The following is a 22,264-nucleotide window of genomic DNA, read 5'->3' on the forward strand; positions in this document are numbered from 1 at the left end:
CGATAAGCCGATCAACGGTGTAACAGGACACCTGTGAGCAACCTTCCAGGGAGAGGTCGATGACAGGGCGATACCGGTCAAAAGCGGAAAGCTGGCTCCAAGTGGAGGACAGTACAGCTCACCGTATGAGGGCGGAAACGTCTCCACACACGTGAGGCAGCGAGCGTTGTTCGGACAGCAAAAAAAACTGGTAGACGTGATTGGCAGAGGCATCGGCCACAGGACACGACTGGTGAGGAGACAACGAAAGCAACAATAAGGTCATGCACGGCGAGGAGTGGGAGAAATACGAGCCATCGGCCTCCGGCAAGGCATGACAACAGTGCACGATAGGAAAGGGGGCAAAGGCAAGAATGAAAAGCAGAAGGGGCGCCAGGACTGCATCGACTGACGTACGAAATGGACGGAAGTCCCAGTACGAGAGGAAGGACACACCCCAGCAGATCGGAGAAGAGCCGAAACGCCGTACCCACTGCACGAGCAAAGAAGGGCAAACCTTCAGCCGCGAGTCAAACACAGAGAAGCCGCCAGCCAGTGGGGGGCTGAGTGCCAACCACCGTGAAACCAAATCCCGTTTGCCCTTCCAGAAGAAAGGGAAGGTAGCTTTGCCAATTCCGCGTGTAACCATAAGGGCGTGTGCATCAGAGAGGCCACATACCACCACCGAGCCAGAGCCAACCGGCGTTGATGGACAGGGCCCTCCCCCGGAGGACAAGGAACGCTGTCGCAAGGAGTGCCAAAACATTGTTTTCTCAACAGCTGTGATCCGCGGACGCCAGTGTCCGCCTCCAGGTCACCAGGACCGATAAAGACTCACAGAACCTGGAGTTTGTCAGACGTCCAGTCCAGCTGGACAGGCGGGTCCTGCCTGCCACTCCAGGAACAAGCCAAAGGCCTTTTAGACTTGGACACATTCAGCTTGGCCCCGGAACCCGCCTCAAACAACGAGTAAGTATCAAAGATGGCCAAGATGGCATCATCAGAGCCAACGATTAACGAGGTGTCAATGCATACTGAGAGATGGGCGAAAGGGGCGAGGGGGACACCAGGGATAGATAGGCCCGGGATAAGTGGATTGGCCCCTCGTGTGATGTTAGCAGCGATGAACCTCAGAGACCAACACATACAGCAAAGGCCGACAGGGGACAGGCCCTGACGAACACCACGGGAAAGATCAAAAAAGGAAGAACAAATGACCGTTTCCATTCACACAACTCTGAACCACCCGTGTACAGTAAAACGGACACAACGGATAAAGGATGGGAACGAAAGCCATCCGAGACAAGGTAGATATCCATGAACTGCCAATCCACTCTATCAAACGCCTTTTCCTGGTCCAAAGAGACGAAATGGCACAGGGGGTGTTGGTCAAGGTGGCGTAGTCTACAACATCCCGAAGGAGAGCGACGTTCTCACCGAGGAACCGTCCTGGCTCCACAAGTATGGTTCCTGCCAACCACCAGATGGAGGACCTTCAGGAGACGCCCAGCTAGCACTCGAGACGACAAAGCTTGTAATCCACATTCAAGAGGGAGATGGGGCGCTGTTACGGGCGTCAAACCGATCTCCCTGCTTGGAGATGAGCGAGATGACTCCGCGACGTTGCGCCAAGGACAGGGACCAGAGGCACTAACAGGAGTGAGGGAAATCGACCAGGTCCCGGCCAAGCACTTCCAGAAACGCACGTAAAATTACATGAGGGCAAGCCGTCTGAACACGGGGGCCTTACGCCGGCCATTACCCAAAAGAGCAGCATGACCCTCCGCAAGGGTGAGGCGACCATCACAAAGGTCGGCCTGACTGGGAGTCAAAGAGGAGGTGACGTGTTCAAACAAACGGTCTTGCACACATGGGGTCATGTAGGGGAGGCAGGAAAACAGCGACGAGTATAAAAACTAGCGAAGGAGGAACAAAGATCAGCCGAGGAAGAGACAAGAGTACCGTCGGGCTCACGCCAAGCAGCAACCCACATATCAGCCGCATGCTTCTTCTACAGACGGAAGAAAAAGGCAGGACGACACTTCCCCTTCCTCCACCCACCGCACACGGGGACCGAACCTGGGCAAACCTTGGCTTCATCAAATGTCCCACCGGGACAGCTGTTCGAGCACGGACCGGTACGGCCCAGACAGGACAGACAGCCAGAATCAAACCGGCTCTTCAGATGGTCGGAAAGCCGCGTCAGGAGATCACAGAGGATGAGAGGCCAGGCGGGACCGCCGAGTGCAGTAGGAGATGGTGAAGCCCTTAATTCATGGAATTGCCATCTTCCCACCATTTGGCCAAAGAGGGACAGACAGCTTTACGGCGTTTCAATTGAGCCCAAAGATCGGAGACGGCACGAAAGTACTCATCCTCTTCCAAAAAAGGAAGTGTTTCAGTTTCCACAAAACAGGGACCGGGGGAAGCAGAGTCCGGGACAGACACAGAGAGGCACATGGCCCAGTGGTACGAGAACGGACAAGGCAAAATGTCACAAACAGACACAGACGGAACCCATGCAAAAGGACAGCCCATCAGATCAATACGAGAGGAGAGACCCCCATCCGCCCTAGACCACGTAAAACCAGCGTGGATGGGTGGAGGTAGCGCCAAATGTCTAAACAGCAGACGTCATCGAAGAGCCGAGGGAGGGCCGCAGTGCTTTCACGAGAAGTGTCAAAAAACAACCGAGCCACGACGATCGAGAGGCCGGTCAAACCACAGTATTTAAAATCCCCGACCAGGATTGTGGGAACACTGGGGGTCCGTATTGTCTGTAACGTACTCAAGGAAACGATCCCGCTCGGGGTTCGGTTAGGGGCATACACACAGGCATACCCGAAAAACAAAAAAAAGGGCCCGGGCCCCCCCCCCCCCCAACACCCCCCCCCCCGGCAGCGCAAACTCCAGATGTAAGAAGCGGCCCTCTGCATCGGTCCACGAGGCAACGAAGGATACTGTCGGTCGAAATAGCATGACCCATAGCGGACTTGACTGTGCCAGGCGACACGGAACAGTCAAAGCCAGAGGACTGGAAACCAGGACTGACATTCGGAACGGAAACGCAGTGTGCCTCCTGGAGGCAGATGGACATATGGTACTGATGGCAAGGCCCGCAGCCATCTAAGAACCCCAGCACGAGTAGCATAATCCCGTAAGCCATTGACATTGAGGGGACAAAAACAGTGAGAGCCATAATGGTTGTCCAGAAGTACAAAAAAAAACTCATTTCGAGCGGGTACGGGGGGGAACCAGACGGAACCGTGGCGGGAATGGAATGAGCTGCCCGGTGAGAGGCAGGTTTGGGCACCAGACCAGTGGTACCAACCTTCCGCACTCCTTTATTAGTGCCCTTCTTGTGGGAAGGAACGGAACCGGCACTATCACCGTCCGACGAGAGCGACGAGTGGCCCCGCTTGCGGGCCGTCGACGCCTCGGCCATCTCCACACTCAACAGAACTGGGATTACCAGGGTGCATGGAGCCACCTGGCAGCATGAGTTACAACCAGGGCACGCACTAAACCGTTACTAAACATACATACCGTCAGAACTCGGCACATCTTGGGCGCAGGACCGGGGTGCACGGAGCCAACAGCAGCGTGACGTAAAACCCCTCATTGCACTTAAATTAGGAGTCACACTATCGGTACCACTGAGGCGCATGGAGCCACTGGCCACAGGAATTACAGCCACGTGGCAAATTAACACTACCAGTACTATTATCATTATGGGCGTGCCCGGGGCAGTGGCTCCATAGGTTACAACACCACCTGCACTTGACACTACCACTATCATTAGATCTATCCTTACCAGTAAACCCTGTCGGCACCACTGCGGCGCATGGACGCCCATGGCCAACATGACTTACAGCCCCAGGCACAGTAAAACTACTAGTACTATTATCCTTACTGGCGGTTGAACGGGGCCAGTGGCCTCCATGACTTACAACCCCATTACCACTACTGGGGGCAGAGGCCCCATGTCCAAACTATGATACTATTATCAGAAACCGGGCCAGAGGACCCGCTGGAATCAGAAAAGCGATGAGGGGTGGACTCGACGGGGTCATACCCAGAGTTCTCAGACAGGGGCGTCAACTCATTGTCACGCAGATCAGCAAGAGACGCCCAGCTACCAACAACTATGGACGGACGAGGCATGGAAAATCACCAAAGCAGAGGCGCCCTCCCCCGACACGACGGCCTGGCGACGTGGGGCCCATTGAGCTGCACCAGACACCTGACACGACAGTAGCCCATGAATTGCGGGGGCTTGGGCAATCACGGAGCCATGTGGCCCTCTTTCTTCCAATTCAGACACATTGCCACTTTCAAGCGGGCAATTCTTCGCGACATGGGCCCCGTGACAGATGTCACATTCGGCCGGCTGCCCAACATACCATGTATTAACCGCATACCCACCGACATACAGGGAACGAGGTATGCGGGCAAACGGCGAACCATTCTCACAACCCGGGTACCAGTGGAACAGGCTACCAACTCAGGGTAGTGCTGATTAGGATGTCCCCGCACCTCCCCAAAACCCGCCTCAAAACAACCAGCAGAGGGAGCATTGTCCTTCCTTCGAAAGGGTCGTGGTACACGAGGACATTCTGTACTCGCGGCCCACTCCTAACAACATTACATGCAACGTCACCGATGGTGACACGGTCAAAACTGCTCGATCTCAGCTTTGGCCTCAGGGCCTTCAAAAGCAACTTGCACACGCTTGCAGGGCATGAATTGCACCGACTTAACTGTAAATTTACGGCCAAAACGTTCATCAATTAAGTTGGCAACATCAAAGCGGCTTAGTGTAGCCGGCAATCCAGAAATATCCAGCACTACAGTGCGCTTAAGAGCACGAACCATAATGGACAACAGGAACCCCAAGGGTCAAGAAGAAGACAGCTAGGAAAGACTCGGCTTACCCTGGGTTAGGACGAGGTGTCCAGCATGAGTCCCCAGGCGGGTCACCGAGAAAGACAGGAGAAGGTCTTACCAAGAGCCTGACTTGACACTTCCCAGTACTTGATCTTCTTCCCACGAAAGTTTCCCCAAAAAGGTACCACAAGGGTCAGCAAGGCTTCACAAGGAAAACCAGGTACGTACCACAAACGTAAGCAGCTCCAAAAAGGATAACCTATAGCCCGCGTCAGGTAAGTATGCCTTTTCAACCTCTCCGGAACCGCAAAAACGCAACTTGTCTGCGCCATACCATGTGGTAATGGGGGTCACGTGCTCCTCGTCCTGTCGTGTCGTGCTGTCCACTCGCTGCTATGCTACCTAGAAAAGAGAAGAGAATGTGAAGGTTGGGGGCGTGGGCATTTGTTCTGCTTTCACTTGATTATTTCTTCCCCAGAGGGAAGTGGCCACGCTCGGAGGTAGTGCTATACCGAGGCAACCCGTGGCCGGGACGAGGCAAGCCTCTTTTCCACGGCCCAGTTCCAAAAATCAGTTTAATATATGAGCTGCTCGATGAGCAGCGTATCAGATATTAAGCTGATAAGAACAGATTTTTTTTTTTTTCTTTTGATAAATTTATTTACAAGGGCCCAAGGGCCCAGGTAAAAAGATCGTATTCCCACATATTCATGATGCACCAAAAAAGTCCATGTTGAGCAAAGCTCAAAGTCCAAACTAGCTGATCTAACTAACCTAACTAACCTGTTCTACCAAAAGACTAGATCCAGAGTCCAAAGTTCATTAAAGGCAAAGCCGTGTTACAAAAACTAATTAACTAAAGATGAAAGGTAATATGATTATTTGCGGAGACTGAACAGACAACGTTTGAAGCAGACCAAAAAGACTAACCCTATCCAAGGAGTCACCCTGAACGCGGAATTTAACATCCTTAATAACATTATTAACAATTGAACGGAAGCCTAAGGTCCTGTTCCGAAAGGTTGCGAGGTTACGGGCATGCCAAACGTAAAAAAAGAAGGACGGTCGCAGCCAAATAATAAAACACCGAAGAGCCAGGAGAAGACGAACAAACAGAGAGAAGGGGAACAAAACAGACGGAAAGACAAAACAAAAGGAAAACCGAGAAGACGAGAAAACGAAGCTGCAAAGTAGTTCCAAACACGCACAGTCCTACGACAATCAACAAAACAATGTTTAGCAGTTTCAGGCAGCAGCGAGCAGATTGCGCAAAGGTCCGCGTCAATATAACCCCAGGCTCTGAGGTTATATCGAACGCGGACTGCATCGTGTAAAAGAAGCCAAATCAAATCAGATTTTTTATTCTCAATAAACTTCAGGCGGGACTTTCGCCACACCGAGGCCCATCGGTTAATGGGGCGGCCCAACAACGGCACCCCAGTAGCCAGCACACCTCGGTGCGGAATCGGGGAAAGCGTAAAGCAGAGAATAGATGTTCTTAGAGGACAAATCATCAGGTAGGGCACCATTTCGATCAAACAAAGATTGAAAAGCCGACAGACAGAGACGATAGAAAAAGGAAGGCTCGGGAGAAACAGGAACAGAATTCGAAGAAAAGGAGAAACGAGGATCAAGCTTAGCGAGCTGGCGTCGTCCAAGAAAATAGCGAGCCAGAAAGTGCCACTTTTCAGAGCCGAAGCTGTCACGCAGAGAAGAAAAACAAGAAAGGCGCAAGCTCACACATTTTGTACGGAAGTCGACAACGTTGAGGCCCCCCATCTTTAATGGGGCGCAGCAACGCTGCCGGCTTACATTCTCCATCCTCCCCTTCCATAAAAAGCCAAATCAAGCGGTGAAAACGATCACAAACCCATCGGGGGGGATGGAGAATCTTAGCAACATGCCAGAAACGGCTAGCACCAAGAATATTGACAATCATGGAGCGACCGATAAATGAAAGCTCTCTTTGTTTCCACAGGTTTAAGACAGTCTCAAGTTTATCGAGTTTGGATTTCCAATTATCAGACTCTACCGAGAGCAAACCGTTAGAGAAATAGACACCCAAAATCTTGATCTTGGGAACCCATTTCAATCCAAAAGGAGACCCCCCCTGTGACCGCCAATGGCCGAGCCACATGGCCTCAGTCTTGGAAGGTATTAAGTTTGGCACCAGAACCTAATTCAAATCTATGGACAATTTCCAAAAGTCGACAAAGAGAGCTTTCGGTCTTCAAAAATATAGTGGCATCGTCAGCATATTGCGAAATCTTAAATTGAAGTCCGGAAGCGCCCGGAAGCCGGAAGCCGATGATCTGATGGCATTGCCTAATTTGGGTCGAGAGAACTTCTGAAACAAGGACGTAGAGGAGAGGGGACAGGGGACAACCCTGCCTCACTCCCCTTTCTAGAAACACTGGGGCTGAAAGATTTCCATTAACAATTATACGGGAAAAGACATTGTTATAGAAGAGACTAACCCATTTACAAAAAGAAGGACCGAACCAAATTTAAGAAGAGTACGCGCATAAGAAAAGAATGATCAACACGGTCAAAAGCCTTCTCCTGGTCGAGAGTTACGAGGATTCCAGACTCATTGGGTTTTATCAATCATATCCAGGGTGTCTCGGATGAGTTGTAAGTTAGAAAAAATTGATCTGCCGACCACACCGCACGTCTGATCCCGATGAACGATGGACTCCATCACGGGCTTCAGGCGCTCGGTGATGGCCTTAGAGGCAAGTTTATAGTCAGTGTTAAGCAGCGAGATAGGGCGCCAATTCTTAGCTAATCGTTTGTCATCTCTTTTAAACACTAGGCGCAAGAGGCCCCCACGTTGACTATCAGTGAGGGAACCCCGGCGGTAGCACTCGTTTAAAACAAGAGTGAGGGCATCGCCGAGGTCCCCCCAAAAAGCAATGTAGAACTCAGTGGGAAGGCCATCCGATCCAGGCGACTTCCCAGTTTGAAGACTATTAAGGGCCGAGAAAAGTTCCTCACTAGAAAACTCGCCTTCACAGCTGTCACGTTCAGAAGCAGATAAGGAAAATTCTAGAGCATCAATTAAACTGGCCTGGACTCGCAGGTCGAGAGCATCCTTAGCAAAAAGGTTCTTATAAAAATCAACTAGGATCGATTCAATGTCAGCACCAGCAGTCTTCTCCAAACCATTAGCATCGAGAAGGCAATCAAAGGAATTTTTCTCGGCCCTTTTCTTCTCAAGACGGAAAAAATAAACGTGTGGGCCTCTCCCCCTCCTCCACCCACTTGGCGCGTGATCGGACTTTGGCGCCCTCCATTTCACGTGAAATGAGGGAATAGAGAGCGCTCTCAAAATCTCGAATCCTAATTGAAGCTGAGTTATCCCCGAAGCCAAATCAGACTTAGCGCGGATCAGACACTTAGTTAATCGGTTTCGTTCACGGTTTATGCGAGCTCGCTTGCGAGAACTAAAGCTAATGCAGAAATTACGGATATTCAATTTCAAATCGTCCCACCACGCGCCAAGGGAAGGAAAATTGGCACGACGCTGTTTCTGTTCATTAATAAGAGAGGACATTTCAAACTTAAAGTCGTTATCAGAAAGCAAACTAGAGTTAAACTTCCAACACCGTTTCGGGGACACGAAAAGTTATCCAAAGTCAAATGCAGGGAAACGAAATCGTGATCTGAAAAAGCGCACGGCAAAGTATCGCAGTTTTGGACAAATGAAAGGGAGAGCACGGGAAATAAGAAAGCGGTCAATACGTGAAGCCTGAGTATAACTGGCATTGGCCCAGTAAAAGAAACTCCGCGAGGGTTTTGCCTACGCCAAACATCAACAAGAGAACAGTCAGTGACGAAGGACTGAAACATAGCCTTATCCGGTAGAGATAAGTTAGAAGACGATAATCGGTCAAGCACACTATCAATACAGTTAAAATCACCGGCGACAATACGAGTAGGGGAAAGGAAAAAAGTGTGCAAATTTTGAAAGAAAGCTTTCCGATCCGAAACGGTGTTTGGAGCATACACATTAACAATATTAATTTGATGGGAGCCCGTTAGTATCAATGCACTGATAACGCGGCCGTCAGAATCAAAAGTAAAACGGGTAACAGAACCTTGAAAGGAGGGGGAGACAAGCAGGCCCACACCGGCCGACCTGGCGCCCCCAAACGACCAATAGCACTTTCCAGACCAGTTTCGAGAAAATTCGTTAGCCTGCTCCAGACGACACACATGTGTCTCCTGGAGCAGGATCAAATCAAAAGACAACAAGGAGATTTCACGAATAAAAAGATCGCGTTTTGCGGGTGTACCGAGTCCGCGCGCATTGAGTGACAGTAATTTAAGCATTGATACTAACGGCGCCTACCGACTTTCTGCCATTTACCCCGTTCCTCATCACTAAGTGATTGCCGGTCCTCACGTCCAGGGGTCTTTGAGCGCTCGCGATCACCCCCGCAGGAGCGGTCCCGCTCACGCCGCCGCTCCCGGGGCCGGACCTGGGCAGAAACACCCGAGGCACAGCCGCCAGGAGAGCAGCGCTCACTGGCGCCCCCACAGGAGTCACGCTCCCGCTCTCCAAATCCCCGAACGATCATGGGACCGGGTACCTTCTTCCAAATGATCTTCATCCTCGCTCTCTTCATTCTCCTCATCCTCTGTATTTTGCTCATCTTCCTCATCATCATCCATCTCCTCTTCAATCTTCCCATTATCTTCGTTTTTCTCATTCTCTTCACACTTTTTATGCACTGAAGCAGCACTCTCTTTAGGAACAGGTACAGGGGCAGGCGGTGGGTCAGGCACAGAGACAACTTTAGTGACATCAGCATACGTAGACGGACGAGATTCACGAACAGACGAAATGTTTCCACCATACACAACGAAAGGACAATCTCGGAAACGGTGATCACTTTTAAAACACACACTGCACAAAGTAGGCGACGGACATGAAGAAGCACGATGACCAGGTTGTTCACAATTAAGGCAACGGAGCGAGTCACACTTGCCAGCAAGGTGATCCCGCGAACCGCAACGACGGCACGTTTTGGGTTGATTCGGGTACCAGACCCGGATAAACTCCCCCGCAATATGGATACAGGATGGTATATCCTTATTTAGCCTCATCTTGGCAGTACGGACTCCATTAAAGAGGCTCTGTGACACACGGTCACGGCGAAAGGAGAAAACCTTCCCATAAGTTGACAGGCGGCCAATCAGGACTGTATCGGGCATTTCAAATGGTGCTTCATAAATCTTGACCAAAAGGACCCGCCTCTCACAATCTCCCAGAAGGATCTGGCAACCGGAGACAAAGATTTCATCTTTTCCTAGTGCAATAGACTTGGCACGATAGTCATTGAAGGTGACGATCCAAACACGGTTGGACATGCGAAACTGGACGGAGGAGATAAAATCCACGTCGATTCCAGCCTCGTCGAAGCCCTGAAGAATCTCCTGGGTGGTGCAAATTGTATCGCAGGAGAAAATACACCGACACTCCTTGTTTAGCCGTATGGTATTCCCCGCAGTTGACCACCGCTCAACAGGAACCGCATCAAATTGAACACCAGATGACATGAGATCAGCTAAAACACTTGGTAGCGGGACAGGACTCGGAGAGAACAACTCGGGCGATGCATCAGGAACTTGATTTTCGGGAACGGAGTCAGACCAGGAAGGAGAAGTAACAGTTTCATTAGGAGTCTCTGGAATAACAGAAATATCATCAATTAGTAGCTCGGTATCACCACTCAAATTACTCAATCTATCACTCATCTTGGTTCTTCTTCCCACAAGTAGGAGGGATGAAAAACAGCTTCTGACAAATGGCTCAAATGGCAAATATCATAGCCAAAAGGCCGAGAAGCGATGCCCGTAAATGCTCACAGCGGACAAGGTGCTCCCAGTCTCATGGCCACGAGATATGGTGGTCCGATTACAATCCGTGCCAAGGAAGGAATGCCCAAAGCCAACCTGAAAGCGAGGCGCACACACGATCGCCCTTGTACAGTGGGCAGCAGGACCAGCATGCATGGCACTTGCGTTGCCGGCAAGAGGACAAATGCACATTGTGCTTGCTCTGACCTCGTTTTTATTTTCCCTTATAACAAAGTTAATTTTCACGGCGAATTACTTGTCTACGACCATACCACAGGGAAAACACCGGTTCTCGTCCGATCACCGAAGTTAAGCCCTGTCGGGCGGGGTTAGTACTTGGATGGGAGACCGCCTGGGAATACCCCGTGTTGTAGGCTTCCCTTTTCCTTCTGTACACTTGATTATCTCAAAAAATCTCAGTTTCCTTTAATGAAAGAACATTCCAAACCAGGTTTTTTGAACACAACATGCCAACGATATGTCAAAGATGAGACATACAACAAAAACAAAATAGTTCACACGAGAAAGTGGAACTTGTATTCCCAAGGGAGCGCGTGCCGCGCGGAGACCTTATCAATCCAACGTTAACGACATGAAACGTATCTTTCCGTGTGAGCAAAGAACAGGATACGACAAGTAAAAAATGCATGCACTGTTATGCATTAGATGGAAGTTAACCTAGCCCGGATGATATGCATACAACGAAGGCTACAACACTACAACATTGATCCTGCGAAAACGTGACTTACGTGACGTAGCGCACTTCAAAGTCTTACTGTTCCCTGCTCAACACGGACAGTACGTATTCAAAGGGCCGATAAGACACTATCCTGACCATGAAAGATTTACTTTTTATGATAACAATCCAATTAACTGATAACATAGAGAAACCACAAAGTGTTGGCCACAGAAATGTAACGCCAACTGATCTGGCGGGTCCTCTTTTACTCAATGCAAAACTGGTTCTCCAGAACGCAACATAACACAACGCAAAAGAAATCTATCGCGATGGAGCAGTACAAACACACATCCACTTACGTTTTCGAAACGATGCACGAGGATAAGAGCTCGACACGCTGGCATTTTCTTGTCTAACTCGTCTATCGATGGAAATCGATGCGGCTGAAATAAACACGTCCTCTCGCACACTCTAAGGAAAAGAATGAAAGAAACAAAAACACAGTTTTGCAGTGCACCAAGTACGGAACATTCACCTACAATTTTCAGCAGTGGAATTCACAAATACAACTCACCTTCCCTTAGTCCTTACACCGCCACCGCATCTCCTTCCCTGCCCTGCCTGAAACGTTACCAACAAACCTTCCCATTAGCCAACTTGCCACCGGGGTTTGGTGCGGGGACTAGCGCGAACGCAGGTCCCCACTACCAGAAATTATACGCTCGAGTTACCCACATTTGGGGTAATCGCAAGGGTCAACCCAATCGAAGTGCAATGAAAGAGCCTCACCTTGAGAGGACTGCCTCCCTGATCACAGTGCCTCCCGCGTCAGGTAAGTATGCCTTTTCAACCTCTCCGGAACCGCAAAACGCAACTTGTCTGCGCATACCATGTGGTATGGGGGTCACGTGCTCCTCGTCCTGTCGTGTCGTGCTGTCCACTCGCTGCTATGCTACCTAGAAAAGAGAAGAGAATGTGAAGGTTGGTTGCTTGGTCATTTGTTCTGCTTTCACTTGATTATTTCTTCCCCAGAGGGAAGTGGGCCACGCTCGGAGGTAGTGCTATACCGAGGCAACCCGTGGCCGGGCCGAGGCAAGCCTCTTTTCCACGGCCCAGTTCCAAAAATCAGTTTAATATATGAGCTGCTAGATGAGCAGCGCCGACAAGGTCGCCAGCCAGAAAGACTCATCCTACAAAGGTAGGTACGCCGTGAAACAAGCAACAGCCCGGGACGATAACAGGACTAAAACTGGGACAGAGAAAAACGACCATTGCAAACAGAGCCGATAATGCCAGACGCACCCCACTGACGATGAAAATAACGTAGACGACGGGGGGGACTTAAAACGCTTAAAAAGGAGAGGTAGATTGAACTTGACACGAGAGCGGACCTTTGCGATGACATCGAGGGCACCAGGCGGCACATTACGGAAACGAAAGTCATTCCGAGCGAGCCAGATAAAATACTTACAGACACCTAGGATGTACATGAAAACACGAGGAACTTGACGGATCTCAGCCGGGTCAAAACCAAACAGCACGTGACGGCAAACCAAAGAGGGGGACGAAGACGAAAAACCAAACAATAGAGACTGTAACCATGAAAGCACACTATGAGCAAGAGGGCAGGAGAAAAACAAGTGAGAAGGACATTCAGAGGCAAGACGGCAAAAGCAAGAAGGGTCGACCGAGTACCCAAAACCGACAAGGCGATCGGCAGTGTACAACACGCCATGGGCGACCTTCCAGTTGAGATCGATCACTGGGCGGTCAAGATTGAAGAAGAACAATTGGGACCAGGTCGAAGGCCAGTAGAGTGAGCCATACAAAGGGAAAAACTTGTCAACACAATGGGAATCGGACGATCCTCAGACAGCAAAAAAACAAATAAACAGAATTTGCAGAGATAGAGGAAACAGCAGCAACATGATGAGGAGACAAAGACGCAATGACAAGGGAGGAACGCCGACGGGAAAAGGAACCACCAGCCAAACGCCAAGCAGACAGAAGAGCAGAGTAAAAAGGGGGAAGGGACTTGGAGGAAAAGGCCTCAGGACGGGACAGAACATCAAGAGCAGGGACACCAAAACGAGAATCACACCAAAAGGAAAAGAAATGGACCCAACTACTCGGAGAAACAGTGAAACGCCGAACCCACTGGACAAGGAGCGCAGAAACTTTAAGACGAAGATCAATGACAGAAAAACCACCAGCAGATGTAGGCTGAACAACAACAGCACGAGAAACCAGATCGCGTTTGCCCTTCCAAAAAAACCCAAAAACCAATTTACAAAGCTCGGAAGAAACCCAAGGGGGGACATGAATTAGGGAGGCAATGTACCAAACCCTAGAAAGGGACAAGGCGTTGATGACGAGAGCTCTCCCGCCGTAGGACAGGGAGCGTTGCCTCCAAGAAGCCAGCACATTCTCCACGGCATCAATCCTAGGACGCCAGTTCACTTCCTCCAAATTCCCAGGCCCAATAAAGACGCCCAGCACTTTGATCTTGGCCGAGGTCCAGTCCAGGGTGACAGGGGGGTCAGTCCTGCCAGACCACGAACCGAGCCACAATCCCTTGGATTTGGACTGATTAAGCTTAGCACCAGAACCCCTTTCAAAAAGAGCATAAACTTCAAAAATAGCAGCAATGGCAATATCAGACGTGACGATGAGAGAGGTGTCATCGGCGTACTGCGAGATCGGAGACAGGGCCCGCGGGGCCCCGGGGACAGAAAGACCAATGATACGTGGATTGGCACGAATGTTAACAGCAAGCACTTCAGAAACTAGAACATATAATAATGGAGACAAAGGACAGCCCTGACGCACGCCACGAGACAAAGGAAAAAACCGAGACAGATAACCATTAACAACTACAGAGCTTTGGACAGCAGAATAGAACAGAACAACCCAACGGACAAAAGATGGGCCAAAACCCATCCTCGACAGAGTAGCACACATAAATGACCAATCCCACTCTATCAAAGGCCTTTTCCTGGTCTAAGGAGAGAACGGCAACCGGGATGTCAGATTCCGTGGCAAAGGCAACCACATCACGCAAAAGAGCAACATTCTCGCCAATAAAACCTGCCAGGAACACCGCAGGTCTGATCCTCACTAACAACCAGATGGATAACTTTGAGAAGGCGCCCAGCAATAACACGAGAAGCAAGCTTATAGTCGACGTTAAGAAGGGAGATGGGGCGCCAGTTACGAGCGTCCAACCGATCTCCCTTCTTAAAGATTAAGGATATGAGACCCCGCCGTTGAGACAAAGACATAGAACCAGACAGATAACACGAATTCAAGACCTCCACTAAATCAGACCCAAGAACGTCCCAGAATTTCAAGTAAAACTCCATGGGGAGGCCATCGACCCCGGGGCTTTACGACGAGCCATGCCAACAAGGGCACGATGACACTCCCCAAGAGTCAGAAAGCCCTCACAAAGATCAGCTTGGGCAGATGAAAGGACCAAGGACACATTACTGAGGAGAAAATCTTGAGCAGCGGAATCCGTAGGACAGGCAGTAAAAAGAGAGGAGTAGAAAGTGGCAAACGAAGAACACAGATCAGAAGGTGTTGAAACAATGGACCCATCAGGGTTCCGAAGCGCAGAAACCCACCGGTCAGCAGACCGTTTCTTCTCTAAACGAAAAAAGTACGCCGATGAGACCTCGCCCTCCTCAACCCATCGGACACGTGACCGTACTTGGGCACCTTGAGCAGCCCTGATGTCATAGGCGGAAAGCTGTTCAAGGGTGGATCGATAAACACCTAAAACAGACAGGCAACCAGCATCAAGCCGTGCCTTGAGGTGTGCCGCCAACCTAGCCAACAAATCACGTGACCAAGAATCTTTCTGCGACCGGCGCACACAGTAAGATACCGTAATGCCCTTGATCTTTGCTTTACCGGAATCCCACCACTTGGAAAGAGAGGAAAAACAGAGCTTACAGTCCTTCCAATCGGCCCAAAAGTCAGAAATAAGGCGACAGTACTCCTCCTCCTCCAGGACTGAGGTATTAAGCTTCCAAAGCCCCGGACCAGGAGGAATAACGTCAGGAACAGTGAGAGAGCAGGACACAGCACAATGGTCTGAAAACGGACACGGAAGAATTTCACAAACAGAGACAGACGCAACCCAGACATAAGGACACCCAATTAGATCTATACGGGAGGAGATAGAGCCATCCGCCTTAGTCCAGGTAAAGGCGGAGGAAGACGGATGGAGGTATCTCCAAATATCAATACAACAGACATCGTCAAAAAGACGACCAAAGGGCAACAACACTCTCACGCGAGGTATCACCGACCACGGAGCCCCACACACGGTCAGCAGCGCGATCAAAGACGGTATTAAAATCGCCGGCGAGGAGGGTGGGAACTGAAGGGTCTAATCGGGAAGAGACCTCGTCCAGGAAGGCATCACGATCAGGGTTGCGATTGGGAGCATAAATGCAAGCAACCCTGAACACAGCGCCACGCAAAGAAAACTCACATAACAAAAAACCGACCACAACTATCAGAGGAAGATTTAACAAGGGACAACACTGGACGAAACAAAACAATACAACCACAAGACTTATTAGAGCCGGGAGACGCCACAACGGAAAGACCAGATGACTGGAACCAGGACTGACACTCACTGAGGGAGATGCAGTGGGCCTCTTGGAGGCACACTACATCAGGAACAACAGGCAAGGAATGAAGCCACTGTACAAACCCAGCTCGCTTAGACTGGTCTCGCAGACCGTTGACATTAACTGAGACAACTGACAGAGCCATAATGGAGTACAGTAAAAGAATAACTATGTACGTGCTTTGCGTTGGGGGAGGGAAACCGACACATCAGGCAAACCTTCGTGCTTCGCAGACTTGACAGTATCAGCTGAAGCACGAGTCTTCGATTTAGTAGAAGAGGGCGCAGCTCCACTCTTCTTAGCCACCTTCGTAAGAGCCTTTCGGGAAGGAGTAACAGAAGAGCTATCAGAGGAGGTCTCAACGGAATCACAACCACGTTTACGAGGAGTGGATACCTCAACCATTTCCACCTCCAAAGGTTCAACAGATTGGGAGGATGGAGGAACACCCGAAGAAACAAGACCGTCGGTACCACCACTAGCAACAGTACCCTTACGACGCACACCTGTATTCTCAGCCACTTTACATGAAGTGCCACCACTTGGTGGTTTTTTAACATTTTCTAATTTTTTAACAGAATTCTCAGTACTTTTGGCAGCTCCTTTATCAGCTGCGTTAACTAGGTTGCCATTATCCAGTGGCTTAACAGTATTTCTTTTAACATTGTTTAAATTATCACCATTTTGTGAGCTCACACTAATATCATTACGTTTAATGGCATCTTCGCCAGTTTTTCCACACCATTATTAAATTGCCGCCACTAGGCTGTTCCTTAACACTACTGTCACTAGGATTAACACTACTAATGCTGCCGTACTTTGCGGCACCTTAACGTTACTTTCAGAGTCATCGTTTGATTCCAGCTCACTGCTGATATCAACGTCACTCAAGGGGCTAAACATGTGATCGCTCCCGAGACCAGATGCACGCACCAAATTGTCATCAGCAGAACATGGAGGCAACTCGCTAGCGCTGAGATCGGGAGCAGATCCCCAGGAGGGGAGAGGACCAGGGCCCGTGGCGCAGGCAACACTGCCTGAGCCAGGGGCGTCCTCACCAGCAGACACAACAGCACCCTCCATGGAGGGTGGAGCGGTCTCAGAGTCAGATGAACCAGTGGGAGGCAAAGCAGAAGGAGAGAAAAACAGGAGGGGGGAAGCCGGAGCCTCCACCTGAGCTTCTACAGGATCGGGGTTAGCCACAGCATCCACCCCACTACCACTGGTACCCCACGCGTTTTGGTGCATTGGTGCAGTCGCGCTGGACATGGCCAGGTTGGCGGCACCGCATGCAGACGCCCTTGTAGGGGCAGTCCTGGGCTTTGTGAGAGCCCGAACAAATATCGCAAGAAATCGGCATCCCTTTATACCATACTTTACATTGATGGTCCTTAACAAGAATAGTACGCGAGATGCCGCGAGCACGAGTCATACGAACGACACGGGAGCCATCCATGACACCATCAAGATGCAACCAGGACCTATGCTGGATCCCATGGACAGTCCCATACTGAGACATGACTTCTTTTAGAACAGAGTGTTCGACCTCAAATGGACAACGGAAAATGAGGACGTTTTCAGGTCTGGGACCCCCACCCCCCGTACAGGACAAGGGACGCCATCTACAGATAAAGAGTCATTACTTAGGACCGTAGTCTTAATGGACTCATCCTTAAAAGATACACGGACAGATTTGCCAGGCATAAATTGAATTGATACAACATCACCGACACTAAAGGTTGAACAAATTTTCTCAGCAATATAGTTGAGATCACGCTCTTCAGAAAAACCTGACACATCGAGAACACAACAGTGCGCCTAAAAAGGCGAGACATGGCTATTAAGAAAAAAAAAGTAAGAAAGGGGACCGGCTAGAGCCGGGAAAGGGGCAAAAGCCCCACTCACCACAAATCCAAAGGGCCAAAAACCAGCGAGCTCGTAGATGGCCAAGAACACAGGATGGGTGACCAAAATGGCTGCCTGTGAAGACGAACCAAAAATCCAAAAGGCGGACGCCAAAAGGAAACACCAACCACGCAGAAAGAACCGAAGAACCACGCAACCAAAATGGTAGGGCCTCCGGCCAAGCACAGCGTCAGGTAAGTATGCCTTTTCAACCTCTCCGGAACCGCAAAACGCAACTTGTCTGCGCATACCATGTGGTAATGGGGGTCACGTGCTCCTCGTCCTGTCGTGTCGTGCTGTCCACTCGCTGCTATGCTACCTAGAAAAGAGAAGAGAATGTGAAGGTTGGTTGCTTGGTCATTTGTTCTGCTTTCACTTGATTATTTCTTCCCAGAGGGAAGTGGGCCACGCTCGGAGGTAGTGCTATACCGAGGCAACCCGTGGCCGGGACGAGGCAAGCCTCTTTTCCACGGCCCAGTTCCAAAAATCAGTTTAATATATGAGCTGCTCGATGAGCAGCGTATCAGATATTAAGCTGATAAGAACAGATTTTTTTTTGTCAAAAGAGCGTTTATTCACAAATAAAAATGGAGCAATTACATATTCAGGAATACAAAAAAGTCTACAGAGTTACAAAGCCGGAGTAAGCAGCTAGCCGTAAGGGCCAGGGGCCCTAACGATAAAGTCCATGAACTGCGCAAGTTCCTTAAAGAGAGCCGGATTACAGGCACCGCAAACAGCGCGCGGACAAAGCAAAACGAGAATTAAATGTACGCCTAAATAGTAACGCTAGGAAGACCGTTCTCTACGGTGCAAAAGCCTGGGAGAGACCACAAAGAAGAAAAGCGACTGTCTGAAAGGCGAAAGTGATCGAGCTTAATTCGACTACGGAGATCGCCAGAAACAAAACGGATAATAGCCCGATGATCTTCTTTACCGTTATAAAAGGTGGCCTTATTGCGAAAAAGCCAAACACCGTAGAGAATGGTCTTGATAATGTGGCGCGCAATGCGAGCCCTCTTTGTAACGAGAGGGGGCCAAATAAAAAAGAACACGAAGGGGACATTTAAGGTAAGCCGAAAGCCTAGCACACGATCTAAAATTGGGGAAAAACGGGACCAAACCCGCTTAACCCGAGGGCAATGCAAAAAACAATGATCTATAGTCTCTCGTCTAGGGCAAGAAGCACAGAAAGCCGAGTTAATATATCCCCAATTAGCAAGGGAATCGCGAACCTTAACACCGCGGAGAGCGATTAGCCACAAGAGATCATTTTTAGGATTTCGGTAAGAGAATCTCGAACGAGAGACCAATGATCATTGAGTGAAAAAGAAGAGCCACAAACCTGGGTCCAAACTCTATGCAAGATAGGGGAGGAGGAATTCGAGGAAAGTAGTTTCAAATATAAACGCTTAGAAGTTAAGTCGCAATTACCAACGGATAAAAGAGTTTCGAGACAGCGGGCGTAAAAAGGAGACGGAAAGCAGGCAGAAGGGGCAAAATTATCGCGCAAAAAGTTCCACTGGGGGCGAAGAGAAGACAAACGTCTACCAACAAAATATTTACAAAGATAAAAACTAGAATCGTGAGGCGAGTCCAAAGTAAAAGCCATCCCCGCTAACTGCAAGGCAAGGCACTTAACACTAAAGTTAATAATACCTATACCCCCTTGCGCAGCGCTTAAATATAAAGTATTACGAGCAACCGTCTCAATTTTACAACCCCAAAGAAAAGGCCAGATGAAACTATTGATACGGGAAAGGACCCAGGCAGGGGGAAGCAAACCCCTAGCTAGATACATCAGCTTACTTAACCCTAAGGTGTTAATAAGGAGAGCCTTGCCTAGGAAGGACAAAGAACGAGATCTCCAAAGATTGAGGGACTTCTCTAGTTTGTTTAGTTTAGGTTGCCAATTATCATTCTCAACAGGGATAGTACCAAAAAAGACCCCAAGAATTTTCATTTTCTTGACCCAAGTAAGTCCAAGGGGTTCGTCAGTCCGAGAACGCCAAGCACCGAGCCACATGGCCTCCGTTTTCGACTTATTTAGCTTAGCTCCAGAACCACGTTCGTAAACACTAACACAATCAAAAAGCTTATTTAGAGAGAAAAGGTCTTTCAAAACAGCAGTAGTGTCATCAGCATAAAGGCGAACCTTGGCCTGCAAACCCCTTGCACCAGGAAGTAAAAACCCCTCAATCTCAGGAGATCTACGGATCAGGTTAGCAAGAACTTCTACACATAAAACATAAAGTAGAGGAGAGAGAGGATCCCCCTGACGACGCCCCGTTCAAGGGGGATACTCTCAGTAAGCCAATCGTTAAGGATGATACGCATGCAAGCACCATTATAAAAGGTACTAATCCAGCGACAAAAATCAGAACCAAAACCGTAAACATTAAGCAGCTCTAGAAGGAAGACGCGATCGACTCGGTCGAAGGCTTTTTCTTGATCTAAACTAATCAAAATAGCAGACTCATTTGTTTGCTCAATGTGGCTCAAAACATCGCGCAACAAACTCACATTAGAGAAGATTGAACGACCCGGAACAGAGCAAGATTGATCAGGGGAAACTATGTGATGCATAACCGAAGAAAGACGAGTTGTGATAGCTTTAGAGATAATCTTATAATCCACATTGAGCAAAGAAATGGGCCCTCCAGTTTTTCAAATTCTTAATATCCCCACGCTTCTTATAAATAAGGCGAGTAACGCTTCCTTTCATAGAATCCGAAAGTTCAGAGTCATGGAAACATTGGTTTGCGACTGATAGCAAAAGGGGGCCCAGAATGTCCCAAAAACGCAAGTAAAATTCGACAGACAAACCATCAGAACCAGGTGACCTTCCTAGGCTAAGGCTCCTTAATGAAATAGTCAATTCATCTAAAGTTAAAAGTCCCTCGCATGAGTCGCGCAGAGGAGGAGAAAGCGAAGAAGGAATAGAATCAAAACAGATTTGTTTACACACAGGATCAATAACCTCTTGCGAGAAAAGATTTGAATAAAAGCGCACGTGCGCACGTTCAATCTCCTCCCGAGTGAAAACTTCAATGTCATTATCATTCAAAATGGAAGAAACGTTATTACGGTCTAAGCGCTCACGTTCTAACTTGAAGAAGAAGCGTGAAGGCTTCTCGCCCTCCTCAAGCCACTGGACGCGAGAACGGATTTTAGAGCCTTCCAAAACACGCAAGGTAAGAGCATTCAGTTCAGATTCAAGCCGAGAAATTTCAGGGGCGACCGAAAGGTCGCCACAGACAAGACGGCGCTTGAGACCAATTATTGCATTAGTTATAAGGACGCGCTCATGCGAGAGACTTCTACGTTTATTCTTAGCGAAGGAAATAATTTCCGAGCGAATAGAGTCCTTAAAAAAGTCCCACCAACATTTGACTGACGGAAAATAGTCAACGCAATCGGAGAGCTCGCGAATCTTAGCATCAAAGGAAAGACAAAAATCGCTATCATTCAAAAGGGAGGAATTAAATTTCCATAAGCCCGGACCACGCATATAATTAGACTCCAATTTTAAAGAAAGATTAACAAAATCATGATCAGAAAAGGCGCAAGGAGAAATGTCACAGGACTGAACTAAGGGGAATAAATTTCGGGAAACAAAAAATTTGTCAAGGCGCGAGCCGATGGAAAAAATTAGAATTAAACCAAGAGCACGCTCGGACACGGGGATGCAATTTGCGCCAAGCATCTTCAAGGTAAAGTGAACGACGAAAGTCAGAGAGGTATTTTGCAATGGAAACATTGCCACCAAATTTATCTAAATCAGATTCATAGCAATTGAAATCACCGGCAATAATAGTAAAATCAGCAGGAAGGCAGAAAGCATGCAGATTCTCGAAAAACACTTTTCGGTCAGTCAAAAGGGTGGGCGCATAAATATTAATAATATTAAACTTACGATTATTATACTCAACGAGTAAACTAAGGGACACGTCCATCATGATCTCTACGCCAAGATAAAACTTGACCATCAAAACGATCGGAAATCAAAATAATAACACCAGCCTGTTTACCAACAGCAGGGACCAAAAAGATGGCCCACTCCAGTCAGCAACCAGGGAATTAAAGGCAACAGGATCAGATATTAAAGTTTCCTGAATGCAGATAATACCGAAACCGAAACGAACATAATCAAGCAAAGCTTTCCGAGTAGCCCGATTAGAACCACGTGAATTAATTGAAATTAAATTAAATATAGAGGTCATGATGGACGGCTTTTTTTCGTAGGCACACGCGAAGGATTCGTTGACTTACGAACAGGCACAATGGTTGGAGTGACATTAGCAGG

At 48.9% G+C, this 22,264-nt stretch overlaps 3 non-coding genes and 2 pseudogenes across 3 annotated transcripts; 1 reads left to right on the forward strand and 4 right to left on the reverse strand.

Annotated features, from left to right (window-relative positions):
* Positions 1–5,344: 5,344 nt before the first annotated feature.
* Positions 5,345–5,527, reverse strand: LOC137982315 (U2 spliceosomal RNA). The gene has a single exon (XR_011118664.1). It is a non-coding gene; the product is annotated as a U2 spliceosomal RNA (small nuclear RNA).
* Positions 5,528–10,989: 5,462 nt separating this feature from the next.
* On the forward strand, positions 10,990–11,108 carry LOC137982161 (5S ribosomal RNA). The gene has a single exon (XR_011118622.1). It is a non-coding gene; the product is annotated as a 5S ribosomal RNA (ribosomal RNA).
* Positions 11,109–12,086: 978 nt separating this feature from the next.
* LOC137982689 (U1 spliceosomal RNA) lies at positions 12,087–12,250 on the reverse strand. Its single transcript, XR_011118791.1, has one exon. It is a non-coding gene; the product is annotated as a U1 spliceosomal RNA (small nuclear RNA).
* A 193-nt stretch (positions 12,251–12,443) lies between these two features.
* Positions 12,444–12,616, reverse strand: LOC137982338 (U2 spliceosomal RNA; annotated as a pseudogene).
* A 5,737-nt stretch (positions 12,617–18,353) lies between these two features.
* On the reverse strand, positions 18,354–18,530 carry LOC137982283 (U2 spliceosomal RNA; annotated as a pseudogene).
* Positions 18,531–22,264: the final 3,734 nt, after the last annotated feature.

The sequence above is a fragment of the Montipora foliosa genome, chromosome 1, assembly GCF_036669935.1.
Source record: "Montipora foliosa isolate CH-2021 chromosome 1, ASM3666993v2, whole genome shotgun sequence".
In the NCBI taxonomy this organism is placed as follows: Eukaryota; Metazoa; Cnidaria; class Anthozoa; order Scleractinia; family Acroporidae; genus Montipora; species Montipora foliosa.